The sequence below is a fragment of the Crocuta crocuta genome, unplaced genomic scaffold (genome assembly GCF_008692635.1).
Source record: "Crocuta crocuta isolate KB4526 unplaced genomic scaffold, BGI_CrCroc_1.0 scaffold174, whole genome shotgun sequence".
NCBI lineage: Eukaryota > Metazoa > Chordata > Mammalia > Carnivora > Hyaenidae > Crocuta > Crocuta crocuta.
Genome location: NW_027530330.1, coordinates 3,103,927 through 3,127,000, shown reverse-complemented (window position 1 = coordinate 3,127,000; position 23,074 = coordinate 3,103,927). Strand labels below are relative to the sequence as shown.

The window sequence follows — 23,074 nt, the reverse complement described above, 5'->3', positions numbered from 1 at the left end:
TTTTGCGTGCATGCCACATACCATACAATCTACCAGGTTTATATACATAAAACAAAATAAACTTAGTAAGACGAAAGTAATAATCCACCCAAATCCATCTACCTAAAGTTAGGCACTGTTAACATTTTTATTTTAATCCTGCACATCTGTCTATGGATGTACATATGTACACATGCAAATATACCTAAATGATTCTCATAAACGTTACAAATACACATACGTTGCTCTACAGTATTTGATTATCAGGAAAATGAGCTATAACTTCTTCATGGACATATAATGTAGGCTGCTACTTATGTCTGTGTGTATACTAATATTGTTTTCATGCCTTATGCCTTCCTTCTAGATTTCCAGATGTATAATTTGTGAGTTATTGAGTGTACATTTTAAAATTTTGAGCAAAATTGTCAAACTGACCTTCACCAAAACTATTTCATATTATACTGCCACCACTAGCGCATGAGAGTGTGTTTCCACAGGCTCAGCAACATAGAATATTATGTTTTTAATATTTTTCATCAACTAAAATTTGTTGTATTTTTTATTTTTAGTGAAAGTGAGCATATTTTAATATGTTAATAGGTGCCTGTATTTATTGTGTAGTTAACTGCTTATACTCTACACTTGTGGGGGGACGATCATGTCTGAATTTATAGTAGCTTATATTAGGAATCATTAATTCTTTATTATGGACATTGCAAAAATTTTCCTTCCTGTTTATTTTAAGCTTACTTATAATATTGTTTTATGACTTTTTGTTTTTATGTATCAAATCCGTTGACATGCTTTATAATTTCTACCTTTGATATCATGTCTAGAAAGAATTTTCCCTGTCCAAGATTATAAAAATACTCATTCATGTTTTCTTCTGATATTTTTATGATTTTTCTGTTGATTCCTAATGCACCTGGAAATTATATTTAAGGAGTGAGGTAAAGATTGACAAATTTCTAACAAGATTATCTAGTTGTCTAATACCATTTATAAAATCCTCTTTTTCCTTACTGATCTGAACTGTAATCTCCACTAGATAATAAATTTTTATATTTGATATTTATAAACAGTTCCATTTATGTTTTTGTTTATTCAACTATCGTTACTAATTTATTTACTGTTTAAAAAAATTTTTTATAGTTTATTTATTTTGAGACAGAGAGAGACAGAGCATGAGTGGGTGAGGGGCAGAGAGAGAGGGAGACCTGGAATCTGAAACAGGCTCCAGGCTCTGAGCTGCCAGCACAGAACCCGACACGGGGCTCGAACCCATGAACTGCGATATCATGACCTGAGCTGAAGTCAGACGTTTAACTGACTGAGCCACCCAGGTGCCCCTAACTGTTGTTTTAACATTGATTTAAAATACTTGTTTTATAACTAGTAGGTGTTTTCCTAATACATTAAGTGTTACTCCCTGACACGTACACCTTTAGTACTAATTTTTTCCAGAATTTCTGTACTCTTACAGATAAACTTTAGAATTTTTAAATCTTATTTCAAATAAAAATCCTATTGAGGGGCGCCAGGGTGGCTCAGTTAGTTAAGCGTCCGACTTTGGCTTAGGTCATGATCTTGTGGTCTGTGGTTTCGTGCTCCACGTGGGCTCTGTTCTGATAGCTCAGAGCCTGGAGCCTGCTTTGAATTGTTACCTTCTCTCTCTGCCCCTCCGCCTTGAGCTCTGTCTCTCTCTTTCTGTCTCTCTCTCTCTCTCTCAAAAATAAACATTAAAAAATTAGAAATCTTATTGGCATTTTGATTGTAATTACATTGACCTACGTAAATTGGCATACAGAGATATCATGGTGCCTTCACAATAGTGAATCTTATTATCCAAGAATATTGTTTGTTCTTTTATTAGGTTCATATGTGCCTCAGTTGGAGTCTTAAAATTATTTTCATTTGTCTTTAGTTCTAGATACCTAAATGTGTTTTGATGTTTTAATGAATGAGCTTCTCTTTCCAACTTAAAAAAAAAAAAAGTTTTCCAATTGAATATTTTGGAATGAAATTGCCATGCTCGGCCTTTTTGGTTTCAGGACCTCTTCACACTTGAAAACTATTAAGGACCTAAAAGAGCTGTTGTTTGTGCAAGGTATATCTATTGATATTTACCATATTAGAAATTGAAATGGTAAAAAATGTATAATATTAACTTTAAGATGATAAAATATCAATATAACATTGATGTTAACAAAAATATATATAATCTACTTTAAGTAAAGAATAGCTAAAATTTTGCTGGGTCTTTCTTTTGGAGGCTGGTGTGCATAAATCATAAGCCTGAGTCTTGAAATAAAGTACTAATCATAACAGTCCCTACTCCTTATAATAATTATAAACATTATGCTGTGCTCACACTTCCAACGCATAGAATTAACTTAAAATTTGGGCTAGCGAGCACTAAACATTTTATTTTAAATATAGGAATCATCTTTCAAAGAAGTCATTTCATTTCTTTGAAAAATAAAAATTGTATAAGCTTAACAATTCAGGACATTAGTATGCCTTCAGTTTTCCTGGAAATTTCACAATAACACAAATGTTCTTTGCTTGGGTTGCATTTTCTTTACCCCATATTTTGAAAATGTCTCCAAAAAGAAAGCTTACCTGGTGTGCTTCACTGCCTTCAATTACTGCAACCTTGTACTGTCTATTGTGCAAATAGTGAAATGAGTTGTTTCATCTATATCCAGTTTTATAGTTATTGATGGTGGGAAAGTTATTCTGTTATCAGCTATTCCGTAATGGCCAAATCACAGAAGTCTATAAGTCTTTTAGAAGATAGCATAGGGAGGAATATTGGTAAGATCTTGGAATAACAAAGGATTTCTTTTTTTTTAATTTTGCAAAAATGTTTTTATTTATTTCTAAGGGGGGGGGCAGCGTGAGCAGGGGAGGGTCAGAGAGAGAGGGAGACCCAGAATCCGAAGCAGGCTCCAGGGTCTGAGCTAGCTGTCAGCACAGAGCCTCATGCGGGGCTCGAACCCACGAACCGTGAGATCATGACCTGAGCCGAAGTCAGACACTTAACTGACTGAGCCACCTAGGTGCCTCTAACAATGGATTTCTTAAAATAAAACCATGAAGGAAAATTTTGATAAATTTAACTACATTAATCTAGGAATTCTATCCATCAAAAGATTCCCTAAGAAGAGTGAAAAGACAGGGCCATGTAGGGGGGGAAGATATTTGCAATATAGAGGATGGAATGCATTAATAAAATGATGTGAACAGTAGACTTATGGCTTAGTAAGATAAGCATGACATACTTTCTGAAATTCCCCCATATGTTTATCATTAGAAAAAATCAACAAAGGTATTTAAAGAAAAATCAATAGACAACATTTTTCAACAAAATTAAGTGACAAGGCATTCTCATAAACTACAAGATACAAATCTATAGAGCCAAACTATGGGGAACCACAATATTTTGGCAAGACTTTGGCAGGTTTTGCAGATGTGAGGAGTTAGCAGAATAAAGAAAAAGGGAAATTCTGTGTGTCTTAAGACCTTCAGAAAACAAATTACCAATAAATATCCATAAAGTGAGAGGATCCCAACCTGGAATCTTCAAGTAGATTTGAGAACAAATGACAAAACAAGGAGAAGGCTTCATCTGCTTCAGTATGTGGATGAATACAGAAGCCATGGGCACTATGGGGTACAAGAAATCAGAGGGGGGTAGGGCAGTCTAACCTTAAAGGAAATTAAAAGATGGTCAAAAATAAAACTGTATTTCAGAAATCATCCTGGGGAAAAAGCTGCTAGGAATAGAATTCTGTTAAGATGGACCTAAGCCAAAGCTCTATTAATCATAAATTTCTACTCTTCCCGGTGAATCCATAGCAGGATTCCTGCATCTCCAGGAATTAGTGAAGATACAGTGTCCATTATACCTGAAGTTCTCAATTATATCCTTTCCTTCAATGCACAGCCACCTTGGTAAGTGGACACAGGCCCCTTTAGGAGAAGGTTATGACTTAGTTTATGGATATTTCTGCCACACAGTTGGGAACTTTTATAAGGTGACTAAATCTCCCCTTTATTCAAGTGGCTCTGGGCCCGTTTTCATATTTTGGAATTGGCTGAGGGCCCATGACTCTTCATTTTGGTGATTCAAGTCATCCTCCCATTCAACTAATTTACAGTCTTTTCTTTAATTGGCTGCTTAGCTATTGCCATCCTATGGCACCATAACAGTTAGATGTTGCCAAAGATCACACCTTCCAGTTACTTTGGTTTTGGCTGTGCTGCCATTGACATAACCACCATGACCACCTTGTCTCTGTTGCCTTAGTGATGCTACAGAACCCCTACCTCTCTGTGATCACACTGAATTCTGGGAACCTGTTTCAAGAGCAGCATTTCCTATTGTCATTTCTGATGTACAGAGAATAGCCACAAGAGCTCTTCAGGAATGTTGGTGATAACTTCACTAATACGTTTTCCAAGGATTTAATAAAGGGAATGTTTTCTGGACTCTACAGTGGACATAGTAGGTGAGTGAGCAGTTTTTACATAATAAATATACTCCAGGATTGCCATCTCCCTAAATTTTGGGGCAATTCCATTTAGGATAAATCAAGCAAGTTTGCCATCTCAAGTTTGTTCAGTGTTGGCCATGTGTGGGTCCAAGTTTCAGACAACAAATCAAGAAAACTCTTATAGCTGTTCCTAGCCATCATAGCCAACAATTGAACCAAAGTCTCTGCTTACTGCTTCATATCCACAGATTCTGCCCAATCCAACAGTATATTCCCTCACTCTGATTAAATATCAATTCTAACACGTAGTCCTTAGGTTCCTCTCAATATAAATTGGCAAAGTTTTGCATTATTTTTATGTGTGATGTCTCCTCTTAGGTCATGCTTCATAATTGAACCCCGGAACCCACTGGGACTTGAGTCTGAAGGTAGACCTATAAATAGTGAGAGGTAGTAAGTGTGAAAATACTGAAAAAGAGCAGCAGTTCCCTACCTCAGGTGAGACCATTACAAGTTCAAGCAAGGGATATCTAGCCTCAGGGGAGGGAAGCTGCTCTTACATAGCAGAACTTAGAGTTCAAGGATCTCAGTTTCTTTGGAAACTGCCCATGTGTTCCCATTCCAATTTTTAGGGTCCCACTCTTTCCCAATCAATTACCTAACTTTAACATCTAAGAGAACTGTGAATTAAACTGGGTATGGTTTTAGAAACAGCCCTGGGGCTACAGGAGACAGGGGTTTCCTTTAGTATAGTTGCAGAAGCTTTCTTATCCTATACCCAGACTTTGATCTGGGAATTTAAGGCCCTGAGCTCATCCTTTTCTTTCTTCAAATTCTTCAGTGCACTTCAAAGTAACCTTTACTTACTTACGGCAGCCGCTACTTACTTACAAGTCAAAGTCTTGCCTTCTATAGTCATTTAATCATAGGGGATTTGGGGTGGTAATTTAAGTCACAGTTTTGCCATTGCAATCAGTGGACTATCAGTTTCCCCTTCATACCAGTGCCTTTATGATAAGCAACATTAATTCACTTTAATCAGATTAGAGATAATAATTATACATTTTCACACTGAAGATTCCATTACCCTGGAACCACTTTTGATACCAGTAACTAACTACATTTATGAGGTTCAATGAGGGAAGCAGAACTGCTATGAGTTGTGAGATAAGATACTTATGATAATTAAAACTACACAATTGTAGAATGACTGGGAGGTGAAATTCTAGGAGAGAAGTTGGGAAATTAGGGAAGGTGTCACTGACCAGACAACCTGGGACTCCAAGCATGCCCAGCTGCTACAGCAGGATCCTGAAGAGAAAGCTCCCAGAGCAATCAAGGAGATGTGTTTGTTTAACTACCGCCTCTACCATGATGATGGGCCTGGGGCAATTGACAGTCAACAGAGTTCGCAGTCAAAGAGCTGGGTGTGGAGTGGAGAAGAGCAGATAAAAACTAGAATGTGTTGGCACCTCTGCGTGTGTTAGTTACCACATCTAACCAATAGCCTTCAGAGAATAAAGGCTAATTCTTCTACTTTCTCAATATTGTGATTCTTTTGACTGTTAACTAGCAACTGTAGAGAAAAGCAGATTCTAGGAAACGGACTTACAGCTTTAACAGTTGACATACTTCTGGCTATAATGAAGGCAGGTAAGAAAAACAGCCACAAAGCAAAGGTGGTGTGTGTGTGTGTGTGTGTGTGTGTGCACGCGCGCATACATATGATATCTATTATACAAGAATGCTTGAGAATTCAATAAAAAAGTAGACATGAACAGTGTCTTTACCAAAAAAAAATCCAAATGACTGAGACACAAGGAAAAGTGCTCAACCTCATTAATACTCAGGAAAATGAAAAAAAAAAAACAAAAGATACCACCAAATATCCACAAGATTGGCAAAAAAATTAATAATCAGGAAAATGCAAATTAAAACCACAAGATCCCACCAAACGTCCACAAGATTGGCAAAAACATTAACTTTTGGCACTACCAAATGTTACTGGGATGTATATGTAGCAATAGGATCACTCAAATTATGTGGTGGGTGTGTAAATGAGTCCAACCACTCTGGAAAACATTATTTTTACATTTGACATTATTTTAAAATATATAAAGTTATGAGTACATCATCCAGTAATTTCTAAGTATTTTTCCTAAAGATAATTGCATATATGTATACCAGTTTACACATTAAAAAATCTTCTTAAAAGCTATTCATACTAGTGAAAACTAGAAACAACCCAAATAACCATCAACAGTAAACTGATAAATTGTAGTAAATGCCCATAATGGAATACTATACAGCAATAAAAAGGATCAAACAACAGCTGTATTTTTCAGTATAGGTGACTCTCTTGTGATAACACTGAGTGAAAGAAGCAAGACAAAATCATATGTAGTATCATTCTATTTTTTGATGTTCAAAAATACCCTGGGTAAAATCACAATATATAGAATTCATTCATAAATGGTAAAATTAAAAGACAAGAAAGATTACCATATAGTTAGGGTAATGACTACCTCAAGGAGGGAGGAACGGTGTTTTTGGAAAAGGACACTGGGGAGACTTGCTTCCAATTTCATATGGTCTGATATGTTTTCATTTTCTCTGTGTATATAAATTTAGAACTGGAGCTTGGAGCAGAATTGTCAGAGATATAATTTTGAGAATCCACTCTGAGATGCAATTAAAGTCAAGGGAATTTCAAGGGAATTGCCATGATATGTAATAAGATGATGGAGAGAGGAGAGAGGAGGGCCCAGGGCTGAGTTTTGAGGAGCATAAAAGGTGCTAGATTTGAGAGAAAACCTGTACAAGGAATAGAGAAGAATATGAAATGAAGTAGGAAAGTCTTATGTCTCTTTGTCTGACATAATAGTTTTTCTACAAGTAGGAACTGGTCACCTATGATAAGTTTTTCTGAGTAAAATGGAGACAGAAAGGTGAGTTATCTTGACAAGCATTATCTCAGTGGAGTGGTGGAGACAGAAGGCATGATAGAATGGCTTCAAGAATTCAGCAGGTACTGTGCAGCTAGAAAGGACTGTCATTAATAAGATACTTACAGTATTGGATACAAGATTAGAGCAGTTTTAATGCATCCCTCAGGCTGGGAAGGAATATTTTCAATGGCCAAGAATCACGTAAGCCTGGATCTGTTCTATGCCAAAAGGAAGACTAAATTACTTTTCTAGTCTCCCCATAGAAAATGTCATAAAATCATTAACATGTGAAGAGATGTGGCCAAAAATGTCAGAAAAAAATATTATTGAGATGACTGGATTTAATTATGTTTGTTAGCATGTGTCATATTTTTATAATTTTTGCTAATCCTTTTCCTATTCTAGTAAATATTAACTTTCCTACATAATTTTACTTTTTTAAAAAAAATTTAAAAGCTCCTCCTCCCACCACAAATTGGATCTTTGGGCCCGTAAAACTTAATTCAGGCCAGTAAGCAAGGGAGGGAGGATAAAGCTCAGGAAAAAGAAAAAACATTAGGAAAAAGGGAGAAATCTTCTCCTCAAGGAAGGCGGTAAAGAAACATGTCATTTCCATCCTTTCCTGTGGATGGAGGGAGAAATTCACAGCCACAAACTCCCTATCTGTGGATACGGTTTGAGGCTAGAACTGACACTGCATACATGATCTGAAAAATCTCAAGATGAGAACATTTTCCCTTGAAGTGGAGCCAGGTTGATAGTGGCAGTAGGAATCTGACATCAGTGGCAAATTCGAGTCCTTTGTGGGTCAAGCAGTTTATACCCAGAAGGACTGAAAATAGAAAATCAAAAGTGTTGGCCCTGAGCAACATGATTTTTTAATTGATTTTATATAATCCATGACCAAAAGGTAAATATAAACATTTGCAGAAATTGGCATCAAAGTCCTTTCAAGTGTTGATGCTGGAAAGAATTTGCCTCCATTTTGACGCCAGTTATACATTAGGAAAGGAAGAAATTTGCAAAGTAGAAGGGTTGAAATAGCAAGATAGATGTGATCACATTTATCAGATTGATAAAACTTCCAATAAATTTGTTCTTAAAATATCTTTAGAACTTCTTTGTATCCCATGTTGAGGTGGGAACAGAGGGGAGCTACCCCCTAGATCCCTTTGTAGAGGACACTTCTTGCTGGCAGGTCCTATGGATCTACCTCAGTGAAGAGTGCTTGCTTCATCCAAGGGCATTGCCCTCACTGGGGTCCCACAGATGCATGGAGTAAATAAAGGCCATGCCATTTTGACCCAGTACTGGGTCATGTATGCTCCAGAGTTCCTCTACTGGTTTGGTGAAGGCTTTGGCCCTCACTCTTAGCCTTCTCTCTCCATCCAGTCCTAGCTTCCCCTATCAGTCACACAGGTGATCATCTGTTTTCTGCATACAAACTCTGCCTCAGTGTGAGCTTCCAGAAAAATGCAATTGGTGATAAATGTTTATCCAGTTAAATTTGATTAGGTTTCTCAAGTATATTGATGCAAAAATAGAACGAAATTCATATTACAAGCAATTATCTCTTATGAGAAGCTAATAAATGCGTGTTCTGGTTAATAAATGTCTATAGTCAGTTTCATCAATCCAAACTAGTTCATGTAGGTATGTTCATCCTGGTTAGTAGTACTCAAAAAAGCGAAAAGAAATGGTTATACTAGAGGCTCCCCTTATGTGAAAATTTACTAACAAATTTGTCAAAATTTTCCATGCCTTTACTATTGTGTGTATATTTGCCTTTTGATCACTTTATTGATAATTTTAAAAGCGCTTATAGTTGAAGAAGGGATAGTTACACTGCAATAACGTGATTGTTGTCTTCTAAATTCCCAGTAGGTGGTGTCATAATACTGTATTTAGGGAATATTTTTTTTCTTTTAAATAGAGTAGAAAAAGAAGAAAAGGCTAATATACTTGCTCAAATATATGTACTTTCATTTTAAAAGCTGTTTTACTTTTTCTTCTAAGGTGGCACTATTATGAACACCTTAATCCTTTATGTCATGTTGCTTTAATTCACATTTTACAAAAAAGTACGTACTAAGTGACTGCATTTTATTGTCTTATTCTTTGGAATTATATAAGACTACACAATCAATCAGAAGAATAGGATAGACAAAATGTTTTTAAACATTTTTTCTCGGAATCTTTTTCTTTACTCTTATAATTAGACATATGAAAAAAGAAACTGTTCTTGTTCTGGAATTGAAAGAGGAATGTAGGACCTATCATTATAACCATTACAAACCTTTATTTTGCACTCAAAATATTTTCTACTTTTAGCTACTCTTTTGAACTATCTATCATAAATGATTGGCCTTGCTGGAAATCCAGCTATTTCTTGTTGAATTGAATGTAGTCTTAATTATCCTTACATTTTAATAATCTTTATATTTGCCTTGGCATTACAATACATAATGGTGTGTTATAGTTATAATTCAGAGGATAGTATGGCCTCAGTGTAAGGGTGAATCTCAGCATTCCATGTAACATTTCATGTTCTTAGTGTTTCCCCAACTGGATTATACACCCTTTGAAGATAGGCTCATGGATTAGTGGGGTTTATTTTGTTTGTTTGGTAACCACCACAAAGCCTGTTTTAAACTATGCAAAGTTACATGGTAGATGTTTGAAAAATGTATGTTAAATAAATTTGCTACTATTTAAATTAAAAAAAAAAATTAACTTCTCCTCGGGCTCCTGGGTGGCTCAGTTGGTTAAGCATCCAACATCAGCTCAGGTCATAATCTCTCAGTTCATGGGTTTGAGCCCCGCATCCAGCTCTGTGCTGACAGTTCAGAGCCTGGAGCCTGCTTCTGATTCTGTGTCTCCTTCTCCCTCTCTGCCCCACTCCTACTTGAGTTCTGTCTATCTCTCTCTCAAAAATAAATAAAACATTAAAAAAAATTAGCTTCTCCTAGAGATTAGGTGTTTACAGTGTGAGGTCTTTATTTTGGTAATTTAATGCTTGTGATACTTACACAGTCCGGAATCTGAAGACGTATGCTCCCCATAGGGTTAGTCTTTAATGGAATGGTGTAAATTCTTTTGAAAAGTTATAAGTATTTTACTTATTTTTTAAAGTCTGCTAAAGTGAAAGCATTTTTAAGTTTCTATTTTCTGAAATTAAAAAATTAAGATAAGATAGTTTAAAGTTAAAAAAAAAAAAGCTTTCTGAGCACCTGGATAGCTCAGTCGTTAAGCATCAGACTTTGGCTCAGGTCATGATTTCAGTTTGTGAGTTCAAGTACCGCATTGGGTGAACTCGTGCCCCACTTTGGGTAAAATATGAGCCTGGGTGACCCCTGCTTCACTCTCTTCCTCTCTCTCTCTCTGCCCCTTACTCACTTGTGCCCTCATTTTCTCCCTCAGGAAAAAAATATAGTTTTCAAAAAATACTGAGATATCTCATTACTTTGAAGAAAATAACAAACACCCAGGCCTTGAAAGGGCAGAAAGTATGGCAGTTTCAGGGACTTAGCCATAAGAATCCATTGACATTCCCTGGGGAAGTTGTCCCTAGGCTTTATCACAGAGTTTAGTAGTTTGAAGAGCCATTTCCTGAAGGCTCTATAGGAGCTCTCTGGATTTGACTCTAAGTTGTAATGATCTCCAGCATATAGAAATAATGATACTTCTTTTTATTTTATTTTAATTTATTAAAAAAATTAATGCTTTATTTATTTCTGAGAGAGAGAGAGAGAGGGAGACAGTATGAACAGGGGAGGGTCAGAGAGAGAGGGAGACCCAGAATGTGAAATAGGCTCCAGGCTCTGAGCTAGCTGTCAGCACAGAGCCCGACGCAGGGCTGGAACCCACGAACCGAGAGATCATGACCTGAGCCAAAGTCGGAAGCTTAACTGACTGAGCCACCCAGGCACCCCAAAATAATGATATCTCTCCTTGAGAGCCAAGATCCATTAAACCAGGTGTTGAATTATGTTTCCTTAAAATTCATGTTGAAGTTCTAACTCCCCATTACCTCAGAGTGTGACTATCTGCAAGTAGAGTTATTAAAGGAGTAACTAAGAGAGAATGTAATGATTAACATGGGCCCTGGCTCAGTATGATTGGTGACCATATAAGAAGAAGAAATATACATACAGACATGTCGAGGTGGAAGATCATGTGAAGACACAGGGAAAAGATGGACATCTGCAGATCCAGGAGAGAAGCCTCAGAAGGAACCAGTCTTGTCAAAAACTTTTTCTTGGGCTTCTAGTCTCTGAAAACATGAGAAAATAAATTTCCATTTTTAAGCCACTCAAATTGTCATATTTTGTTATGCGCCCCCCCCCGCCCCCCAGCAAACTAATATTCCAGTCGATGTTTGGATGATCTTTTTAGTCTCTTCTTTTAGTGCAAGTGTTCTCAAATCTTTCCTTTGCTTAAAAATGGAAGAGAAACTTTGTAGAATGCAACTCTGGGCACCACACACAAAAAGAGTGGGTCACCATATTTGATTCTAACCAAGGTGGTCTCCAGTGGCAGGAAGACACCAACTTTCTCTTCTTGGGATTCCATAAACCCAGTGGGAAGTGACTCTTCCTTGAGGTCAACCTAAACAAAAACAAAACAAACAAAAATAACTCTCCAACTCAACTCAGAAGCCTAAGGTCAAGAACTAAAATTTTGAATGGAGTTTTTATTTCTGGGAATGATATAATCGGTTGCTTCAGAGCAGTCATTCTTGTTTGGAAAAAAACAAGCACTGCACACAAGAAAGTACATATGGTTATGTGAAAGCATTGGAGAGCTAGCTAAGGAATGTGAATTGCTAGCACCTTTAGCTGGATTGCCTGCTAGCAATAAAAGATACGTCATTCAGTGCCTGATATCGACTCTTCAAACTTTCTATACAATATCAAGCAAGCTGAATCAGATAAAGCAAATAAAAACAAAAATTAGCATGAAAGAAGACATGACCTTGAATTTAAATGATAAGGAAAGATAGAAAGTGATACATGGGAGATCTAGATCATGAAAAAATCATATAAGGACTTTACAATAAGTGTTTAAATAGATTGAAGAAATTCGATGGCAAAGTAGAAAATTTTAAATGGCAATGAGAAATGTAAGAAAGAATGAAAAGCAAAATATAAAGTAAATATATGGGAGAAAAAAATCCTCCTGGAATGGTGGAATAAGAACTTCCAAAAATATATTCCTCCCTAAAAACTATGAGAACATTAGAGAAAATGATCAAAACCAACTTTGTTTTCAACACTCTGGAAATTAAAGTATTGTAACAGTCTGAGAAATGCATATTCATCAAAAATGACAATCTTGGTAAGAAGAATGAGCTCTTTGGCACTTTAACCTGCCCTATTCCTGTCTCCTTCTCCTGCTCCATCGTAGCCTTGAAAACCAGGGGCTCTGTAACCACTGAAGGGGGCAGAATGGGTTTGGTACTCTCCAAGAAGCCTCATCCCCAGATAATTGTTACTACCTCACTTCTCTGGAAGCTACTTGGGAAAGCCCACCTCAAAGGACTGATCTTTATTTGAATTGACTCAGAATTTGCTCAGTGGTCTTATGCCTGAGCATTTGTAAAACACAGTGACAATTCTGAGGTGGTAACATACCAGTTGGGGCAAACAAGAGGCTGGCCCAAAAGCAAAAGGAAAATTTCCCACAGATAATAGGTCCTAATCCCTAGAACATACCAACATTACCTTATATAGGAAAGGAGTCTTTGCATTTGTGCTTAAATTAAGGATCTTGACATTGGAGCTTAATCTGGATCATCTGAATGAACTTTAGATGTAATCACAAGTGTCCTTATGAGAGAGGGAGAAGAAAATTGAGACAGAAGAAAAAACAAGAAAAGGAGAAGGCCATGTAAAGATGGATGCAGAGACTGAAGAGATAGGACCATAGCAAAGGAATACCAGCAACCACCAACAGCTGGAAGAGAAAAAGAATGGATTCTCCCCAAGAGCTTCTAGGGGAAGCAAAGACTTGCCAATACCTGGATTTCAGCCCAGGGAAACTGACATTGTTCTTCTGGCCCCTAAGAAAGTAAGAGAATAAATTTCTGTTGTTTGAGACCACCAAGTTTGTGATAACTTGTTACAGTTGTCACAGGAAACAAATATACTCAGAGAATCTTAGTGATCCTTCACTGAGTATGCCTGCTGCCTGGGACTCCAGAGAAGCTCTTCTTCCAAGCCTTTCCCTCACTCTTCCCAAAGCCTGACTTCCTGCTAATATTGTAAGCTGCCTCTAAAAATTAAAATATATTTCATACTTGCTTAAGTTGGACATTGCAAGTTTCTGTTGCTTGCAACTAAATAAACTTGAATCCACAGCAAGTTACAAAACTAAGTTCTGACATCCTGCTGGGGTATTCTTCACCTGGAGGAGAGGGAGGGAGAGTTATGAAAAGAAAATGCTAACCTACATATTCATTTGGCTAAAGGAAAAAGTTGTCCTTAATATCTCTGAATATTATCCCAGGTTCTTTGCTCCATGTGCTTTAAAATGTCTACAATTAATTAGTAAGACCACTGGCAGCATTCCATCTGAAAGGTTTATATTTTAGGTTATATAAAATAACATGTAAACAAATTTACTTCTTTTTAAAAGTACAGAGTTGATTTCATTTTGTTTGGCCTTTTTACTGATCAATACCTGTGAAGATATTTCAACATTTCCCACTCAATTAAATTTTCTTTCCGATGGCAAAGATCAACAAATTAGTTTGATGATATTTATTCTGTTAAATGGCATATTTATGTTGGCAGTAAGTGGATACTTTAAAAATAATGTCTACTTAGGGGTGCCTGGGTGGCTCAGTCGGTTAAGCGTCCAACTTCGGCTCAGGTCATGATCTCACGGTTCGTGGGTTTGAGCCCCGCGTCAGGCTCTGTGCTGACAGCTAGCTCAGAGCCTGGAGCCTGTTTCACATTCTGTGTGCGTCTCTCTCTCTCTCTCTCACTCTCTCTCTCTCTGACCCTCCCCTGCTCACGCTGTCTCTCTCCGACGCTCAAAAATAAATAAAAAGCATTAAAAATTTTTTTAAATGTCTACTTAAAGAATAACTGTGGGATCATGTTTTCTTAAGGTAGTGTTTTAGCTTTTATTCGTTATTATACCATGATTTTTTTTTTTTTGGAAACTAAATAAACTTGTACAAGTTTGGAATTGTACAAGTACAAAAGTACAAAACTGTACTTATATTGGCAGGTACTATTGAGTTAAAAATTGGGTCATCATTCAGGGTCCAATAAGCAGATGGGAATCACATAATTTTAACAAAGAAAGTTTAGTGTAAAGAATTAATAACTACCAACCAATCTAGATTACTTGCCTCAGGAAAAAAAAAAAAACCCTAAAGAATAATACAAAAACAGATACAGGAGAAGCCATTACCTCTAAGCCTAAGAAGCAAAGCACAAATAAACAAATCTGGAAGAGGCACCCATCCCCTCCAATGGAGTGGTGATGGGTATGGCCACAACCCATTGGATTGTGAGGTTCTCTGGGGTACATAGCAGCCAAATTGTCAGAAGCCATTTTCCGGGTGCTTGGAAAACTGTCCATAGGGAAGTATTACTTCATGGAATTTGCTGGGAGGCTGCCCTCCGAAATGCCAGAGGAAGTTGTCCATGGGGAATGCCATTCAGCAGACCTCACTGGTGGGGAGAGAGCACCACTGGGCGTCTCATGCACTGCTGGTTGTTGTGAACCCCAGGGGCAAGCAGAGAAAAACACACTGGAGCAAAGCCTCGTGTTTCCTGCACTCTTCTCTCCAGCCATCTGCTGACAACACTTAACATTGTGTTACCTGAGAAAGAGATATGCTTACAGGGTCCATCTCCAATATCATAAATAAGGCAAAGGAGGGTAGATTTCGAAGTGAAAAGTAATCAGCTGATAAGTGGCATGAGTGAAGTGAGATTGCTTTCTTTTTCCTAGGTGAAAGCAAAGGATTTTTTTAAAAGACCTGGAATCCATTGATTTATGAATCAGGAATATCAGTCCTTGAAGAATTTTTACATAGGGCTTCACATAGGTGTTTTAACTGCCAAAAGTAGAAAATAGTTCATGTTCAGCTTTGGACTATTTCTTTGAAATATTTAGGTGCATTTATGCCATGAAAATACTGGAATTCTTAGTTTTTGCCTGTGAAAATGCTTTGTTGGAGAATAGTTTTCTTATAAGAGACAGCCTGCCCGCAAACAGTCCATTCCCTAAGGGGAAAATCTGTGGTTTCTTAAAAATTGACTTCAGATTGTATTTGCATGGTTAAGGCCAAGCTGATTTTTTATGTACTGCTGATTCATCTAGACAGGGAATTGTATCCCATCCAGCACGATTGGAAGGGAATACACAGGCCATCGGCTAAGGTTGCATGTACAACACATTGTAAACTGTAAAGTAGTACATAAAAGCTGTTCCATACGGATTTCTGTTTTGACTTAGCTTTTTCTAATGTCATTTAACTCCCGTAAAATTGTTCCAATTCTACTTTCAGAAATGATCCTTACAAGCTGTCGAAGTGACAGAGCACTGCTCAACAGGTGGGCCAATGAACAATTTATCCTTCATAGCTCTCTGTGACTATTGGGATTTACTATAAAATAACAGGTTCTAGATATCATCTGTAGAAAAACGAACTCCTGTCCGAATGGATCTGAATATTATTAGAACTTCAGGCAGCTGCCACCTCCCAGGCCTTTCTCTGGAAATCCTGGTGTTTATCCTACCCTGGTAATGTTCTGAATCCTTATTGTCCAGAGTTTGTTTTGTGGTGGCGGGAGTACCAAAGCGAGAGAACTCAGTGGAGCAAAGATTTGCTCCTTCCTGAAATGTTACACTGAAATATGGCTGAATCCTAAAAATCAGAAAGAATATTTTATATCGTTCTTCATTTTTGTGCTAAGATTTCCAGCTTTCCTAATAACACAAGGATTAATCTTATCTCAGAGTTAATTTATAAAGGTTTAAGAGATTCCAAACATTACTACCATGTTTCCCAATTTTGCACACAATTATTTATAATTTAAGCAGAAATCATTTATAATTTACAGCCTGAGTAAAGCTAAAGTGTGTGCATCTCATATTTCCTTCTAAACTGTATAGCTGGAAGGGTGGATGTCTCAGATACCAGAGAGTTGAGCGTGGGCTGCCTACCACATGCTGGTTTCTGTAAAATTTCTATAATAGTGTTGTTATCTAATTAAGTAGATTCTCCCTCTTTAAATTAATTCGCCCAAACTCTTCATCTTTTAATTACTGTAAAAACTGGTTTCATTTTGCTTGCAAGTAATTTTCTGCTTCCTACATTTTTGTGGTTTGCTAATTTGGAAAGAATTATAATCAGTGTACTCTACCAGAGAAAGCTCTGTAATACTATGGAGTCCAGGATAAAAAAGTTCCACTTTCTGTGTTTCGGGCAGTTTTCAAGAACTTATTCACAGTTAGATGGTTCAGTCAGATGATTTTATTTGTTTTATAAGACAAGAAAAAATTTCTTACAAATATGGTAACATGTTAGAGCTGCTGCATAACAGAAGAATTTCTTTCTTCCCTCCCTCCCTCCCTTCTTTCCTCTTTTCCTCTCTCCCTTCCTTCCCCCTTCCTTCCCTCTCCTTCCTCCCTCCCTCCCTCCCTTCCTTCTTTCCTTCCTTTCCTCTTCTTTCATTTTATATTCAAGTTGAATATCCTCCTCCTTTTTCCTAATAGGACCCATCTCTGAGATTACAAAATTCCAAATAAAACTGGTAAAAGTGGAGCAAGAGAAAACTTATCTTTTTATATTTGTTTAAATAAAAAATTTAGTTATCTGCAATTTTTTTTCTCCTGAGATTAAAAACCAGGTGAAAGACATCCTATTAAGACAAATGATCACACAACTGAAACTATCCAATGGTTTTGAAACCCTAGCAGGGTGTGCCAAATCTTGCTTTTAAGAGTGGAGAGGTTTATGAGAACTTTTATGGTCTTATCTTGGAGGGAAAAACAATATATAAAAAGTCTTATATTACTTCTGAATCATGACATTATCTCATAAATAAGGACTCAATAAAATTTGACTATAAAAAGAGAGAAAGAAGAAATACTATTTGTAGTGAAATGGTATCTTAAAGACTATCAGACTCAGTAAAATAATTTGGGGCTTGTTTTTCAAGGAGCTAGATACTGAGAACTTTTCAAGGAGGTAAAAGTTTGGAGCAAATACAAAATTAGTTATTTAACTTAAAGTTTGATGGCTTACTTGTCTTTTGTGTTGTGTATCATCTTGACTGGAACTTGCCCAGATATTCAGCTAAACATTATTTCTGGGTGTGTCTATGAAAGAGATTCCAGTTGACATTAGCATTTGAATTGATAGACTCAGTAGAGCAGATTGTCTTCCCCAAAATGGATGTGTATCATCTAACACTGAATAGAACAAAATAGGTGGAGGAAGGGAGAATTTGCCCCTTCTGCCTGACTGTATTCAGACACGGATTTTCTCCCCTCCTCTGACTGGGACTTACACCACATGTTGTCCTGGTTCTTAAGTCTTTGGACTCTGAACTACATCATCAGTTTTCCTGGTCTCTCGCCTACAGACAGCAGATGGTGGGACTTTTCAGTCTCCATAATCATGTGAACCAATTCTTAATAATCTCTCTCTCTCTGTCTCAATATATAGAAATAGTTATGGACATGTAAATACATAGATATGATAGATGTATGGGTAGATAGATCAATTGATCTTATTGATTCTGTTTCCCTGACTAATAATACATCTTCAGTAGGTTCCATTCTCAAAGATTAGTATTCATAACTGTGTTCGACTGTATTTGAATAATTCTAATTTGTAAGCAATTCTAATTTATTAGCAATAAATCATTGTAAATGATTATGGGATGTAAAGGCAACGTTGGGAGGGATGGTGAAGGAGAACATGTAAGTAAATATTTATGAACAAATGAACCCCAATCCATATAACTCAGTTGACAATGATTTGATAATAATTTATGTAGATAAAGTAAAACATGGATACTTTATTGCCCTGATTCTTAATTTTTTTAACCTATATTGCAGTGTTATTTTGTAAAATGCCATCATTAAATGCTGTCATCAACTTCTTTATGATTGTTGGTGAGTGACCATTTTTACAAACACATTTCATTACATATGAATTATGTTTCATTAAACTTATTTTAATTGAGCTTCACATCTCACTGAGAAACTAGTGTTTTCACTAAATCTGCTAAATGAGAATGATACTAAATTCTTTCTGTCAGATAATTCTAACATCTGTGGCATCTTGCTATTGATATCTATTGACTGTCTTATCATTTAAGCTGAGATTTTCCTGGTTCTTAGTATGAATGAGTGATTTGTGATTATATTCTGGACATTGCCAATATTATGTTACAAAACTGTATCTTCTATAAATCTTTTATTTTTTAAGTCTCTTCTAACACTGGCAAGGATTATAAGCATTGCTTCCTTATTGCTAGGAGGAGGTAGAAATCTGTGTTTCCTGCCAGGCCTTTATTGACACCATAGTTGGGGTCAGGGAGTGGGTTATTAAAGGGTACCTCAATATTTCTGAGTTAGGGTGAAAATTCAGGCCTTCCACTAAACCTTTGCTGATACCTCCCTTGTGTAGAATGCCTGCTTATTGCTTCCTGCATGGCCTCCACTGACATGTGGGGCAGGAGTGGAGGTGGTTTCATTACCTCTGAGCAGTGGTAAGAGTTCTGACTCTCCACTGAAACATGGAGGAGGAAGGATACTTTATTACCACAGTGTGGGAATAGAAGTCCAGAGTCCATGGACACCTGTGGAGTAGGGTAGAATTCATTAATGCTGGAAGTAGATGGACTTCCATCCTCCTCACTCAGTCTTCTCCAACACCACCAAGTGTGGGGGTTGGAGGGGTACCTCGACAGCAGGGTCAGGGTGTAAGTCTAGACTTCTCACTCAGCCTGTGTTGACCCAGAGGGGTCCCAGAGGGAATGGAAGCTTTTCCTGTGGTGTTTCTTTGCTGTTGAGTTGTTATTGTCTAAGATACCCCTTTCCTGCTCCTTTGGGTGGAGAAAAAGGGACTTGCTGGGAGACAGTTGTCTGTGCCCAGTAGCATTTCCTGATTGCTGGCTTTTTCGGTTATAACTCTGGGATCTATGAAGCTGAAGGAAAACCCAGGGATCTCACCATGGTATCAGTCCTTGGGTCCACAGTCCTTAGCAAGCTTAGGTTCTTCTTTCCACCATTCAGAGCCTTTGTTTGTTATAGCTCGTGTCCAGGATATTTAGCTGTACTTAGTGAGAGAAATAGTGGAAAGTGACTCTTATCCATCTTTCCAAACTGAGAATGAGTTTTTCAGTGATTAATCGTAAAGGTATTAAAAAAAAAAAAAAGAGCCACATGGGAGCCACATGGGAGCCACATGGGAGTAGGATGGAAAGGAAGTTATTTAAAAAGCCAAAAAAAAAAAAAAAAGTGACAGAAGGGAGACAGGATTAATTTGACTGAATATGGTGAAATTTTGCATTGGCTGTTGTAACCAGCATGTTCTCACAATGGTATTTCCCAGCCATGACCATATTGTCCACAAATATGCAGACTTACCCCTATGCCCTCCCTCGGGACGATGGGATGGAAATGCCCAAACTTTTGGGGGAGAAACTGGCTAAGACAATAGTAGTGGCTCACTGAACCTTTCTCCAGGATTCTTGCTGAAGTGCTGGGCAGACCTGGAAGCAGTGTGATTGCCTGCCTGCTTGGTTATGTAATAAACAAGTGCTATTTGTTTATTACTTTTCTCTATCCATCTGCAAACTTGAATTCTCTCATCATGGGTTCAGGTAAAAGCGGTACATATCTTGGTGTTGCCAGAAATTCCATTTAAAACAGAACTTTATGGTTTTACCAGACTTGTGAGCCCCAAGCTTTTATTTTAACCCACAGCTCATAACCTTAAAATATCCCAACCCATGCAAATCAAGTTGTTCTTGGAAGAAGGAAGTTCCCCAGAAACCTAAAAATCCCCTGTCCCTCAGTTGTCCAGTGTTCCATCATCGAAGTTACAATTTTCATATTTTAACATGAGAATCATATCTGATTTCCATTTCTCGCTGTCTCCACTTAGCCAGCTGGGGTGAGAATTTGCACAATATGGATTGATGTTTAATACTAAGATAGAATTATGACTGAGAAACCGGTAAAAAAATTATTTTAGGAAACTTAACACCCAACATATCACCTGGGACCAGTGTTAAAATTTGCTCTGCATATTTAATCAGCAAACTGTAGTTTGTCCAAATGTGTGTCAAGCATACAGTTGGAACGTGTGCTCCTTTACTCAGTTTAAGGGGGGAGCCTGGCTGTAAGAGAATTTGAGGCAGTTGGCAATTTTCTTAGATATCTGAGCCCTTTATCTCAAAACCTCTTGAGTACTTCTGCAGAGGATGGAGAGAAGAGAAAATGTGTCTCTGGTCAAGAACTGGACTTGAGGGGTCCTATTTTTAGGAGCAATGCAAGTAACACTCATCTTTTCACCTAACAGCCACACTTAGATATTTTCAGGTGCACATTAAGTGAGCTTAATGAAAACATCTGTGGAGAAATACAAAAATTTGCCGTAGTCTTTGTCTTGCTCTACCATATCAGTGTGAATCATGTTTGAAGGAGGGAGGATACCTCCATAGGGTATTTGTATTTTGGATTAAAATAGAGATTGTTGGCTATTTACTACAAGTGTTTGTACTTCTGAAGATTTAAAAAAATTTTTTAATGTTTATTTATTTTTGAAAGAGGAAGAGAGAGAGACAGAGCATAAGCAGGGAGGTGCAGAGAAAGAGGGAGACACAGAATCTGAAGCAGGCTCCAGGCTCTGAGCTATCAACACAGAGCCCGATGTTGGGCTCAACCCCACCAATTGTGAGATCATGAACTGAGCCAAAGTCAGACACTTAATCAACTGAGCCACCCAGGCATCCCTGTACTTCTGAAGATTTTCATACCTAGAACAGTGACTGGCATATATAATAGTTCATTGACCAAATTCCTTACTATAAAAATAAATAATTTTCAAAAGTCACAGTTCTCCAAATTTTGGGTAGAACTCAAGCTTATTACTGAGACCCTAAGAGACAATGCTGTTCTTAGGTGTGTGATCTATTTGACAGATGACGGCAAATGTCATGGGGTAACTTTTGGAAATATTAACAGAGATTCTCCCATATTTGCTGTTTTTTGTATTCTTCTCTCAGTCAGCTAGAGCATTACTTATTCATTTCCTTATTTGTTTCCAAAATATTTAATCAATTAATAATCTTTTAACCTCTGCAACATGTTTGTTTTTTTTAAAGGAGTACTTGGTGAGTAACACAAAATTTTCTGCCTGCCCATTGAAATAATAAAGCTTCCTGGAGCTGGGGGATAGAGGGCAGTAAGATGGAGAAGCAACGCGTGGATAAATAATGTGAGCCTTGAGGAAAAGAGAGACAGCGTCTCTCCAGAATGAACTTAGGAGGTCACTGAGATATTCCAGGCAGGTTTGAGGGATTGGAGTGCAGGTAGTACCTGTGTTCTCTTCCCCAACACCCCATGGAGACATCAGTTTTATACACTAGAAGCCAATTTTTAACATCTTAATCTGATGGGTCTGTGTATTAGTTAGGATGTACTACCCCTTGGTAAGAAACAGACTTAATCTAGTAATGGCTAAACAAAAACAAAAGTTTCTTTCATTTTTTTTAAAGTTTATCCATTTTTTTTTAAAGAGAAACGGAGACAACACAAGTTCAGGAGGAGCAGAGAGAGAGAGAGAATCCCAAGCAGGCTCCCTACTGCCAACACAGAACCTGATGCAGAGTTTGAACTCATGAATTGTGAGATCGTGACCTTAGCCAAAACCAAGAGTTGGACACTTAAGGAACTGAGGCACTCAGGTGCCACAGTTTCTTTCTTTGCTTTGCTTTGCTTTTCAAGTTTATTTATTTGTTTTTGCGAGAGAGAGAGAGAGAGAGCATGAGTGGGACAGGACAGAGAGAGAGAGAAAATCCCAAGCAGGCTCCACATTGCCAGCACAGAGCCTGACATAGGGCTTGAAGCCACAAAGCATGAGATCATGACCTGAGCCAAAATCCAGAGTCGGATGGTTAAATGACTGAGCCACATAGGTGCCCCTGAAGTTTATTTTTTGATCAGTCCTAGTGGGTATTCCAGATTATGATTCACATTTAGGAAGCAAGGTCCCTTCCAGCTTGTACAGTTTATATATATGCAGCTGCCAGGGTCTTACCTGTCGGTGTCATGACAATAGAGGGAGAAAGAACATAGAAGAGCATGCGTGGAAGGTTTGGGGGCTAGGCTGGAAGTAACCCATATTATTTCAGCACACATATCCCATCAGTTAAAACTCAGTTACATGGTTACACCTTTCAGCAAAGGGGGATGGAATATTAGTCCAGGAAAAAGACAAAATGAATTTAAGTGGATAAACGTCTCTGTTCAACTTATGACAACACACACTTTCCACAAACGCCAGGTTAGTACCTGAGAAATATAAATATCCCCTGAAACTAAGAAGAGTGAGAAAATAATGAGAGATCACAGATAGTCCCCCATCCTGTAGGTCTCTGTGAC

General features: G+C 37.5%; 1 long non-coding RNA gene across 1 annotated transcript in view; it reads left to right on the top strand.

Moving 5' to 3' along the window:
- The first annotated feature begins 4,383 nt into the window (after positions 1-4,383).
- Positions 4,384-23,074, top strand: part of LOC144232787 (uncharacterized) — a 57,222-nt gene continuing 38,531 nt past the window's right edge. The window contains exons 1-2 of the long non-coding RNA XR_013335515.1: positions 4,384-4,496; positions 15,957-16,002. This is a non-coding gene — a long non-coding RNA (uncharacterized LOC144232787). The remainder of the gene's footprint in view (positions 4,497-15,956; positions 16,003-23,074) is intronic.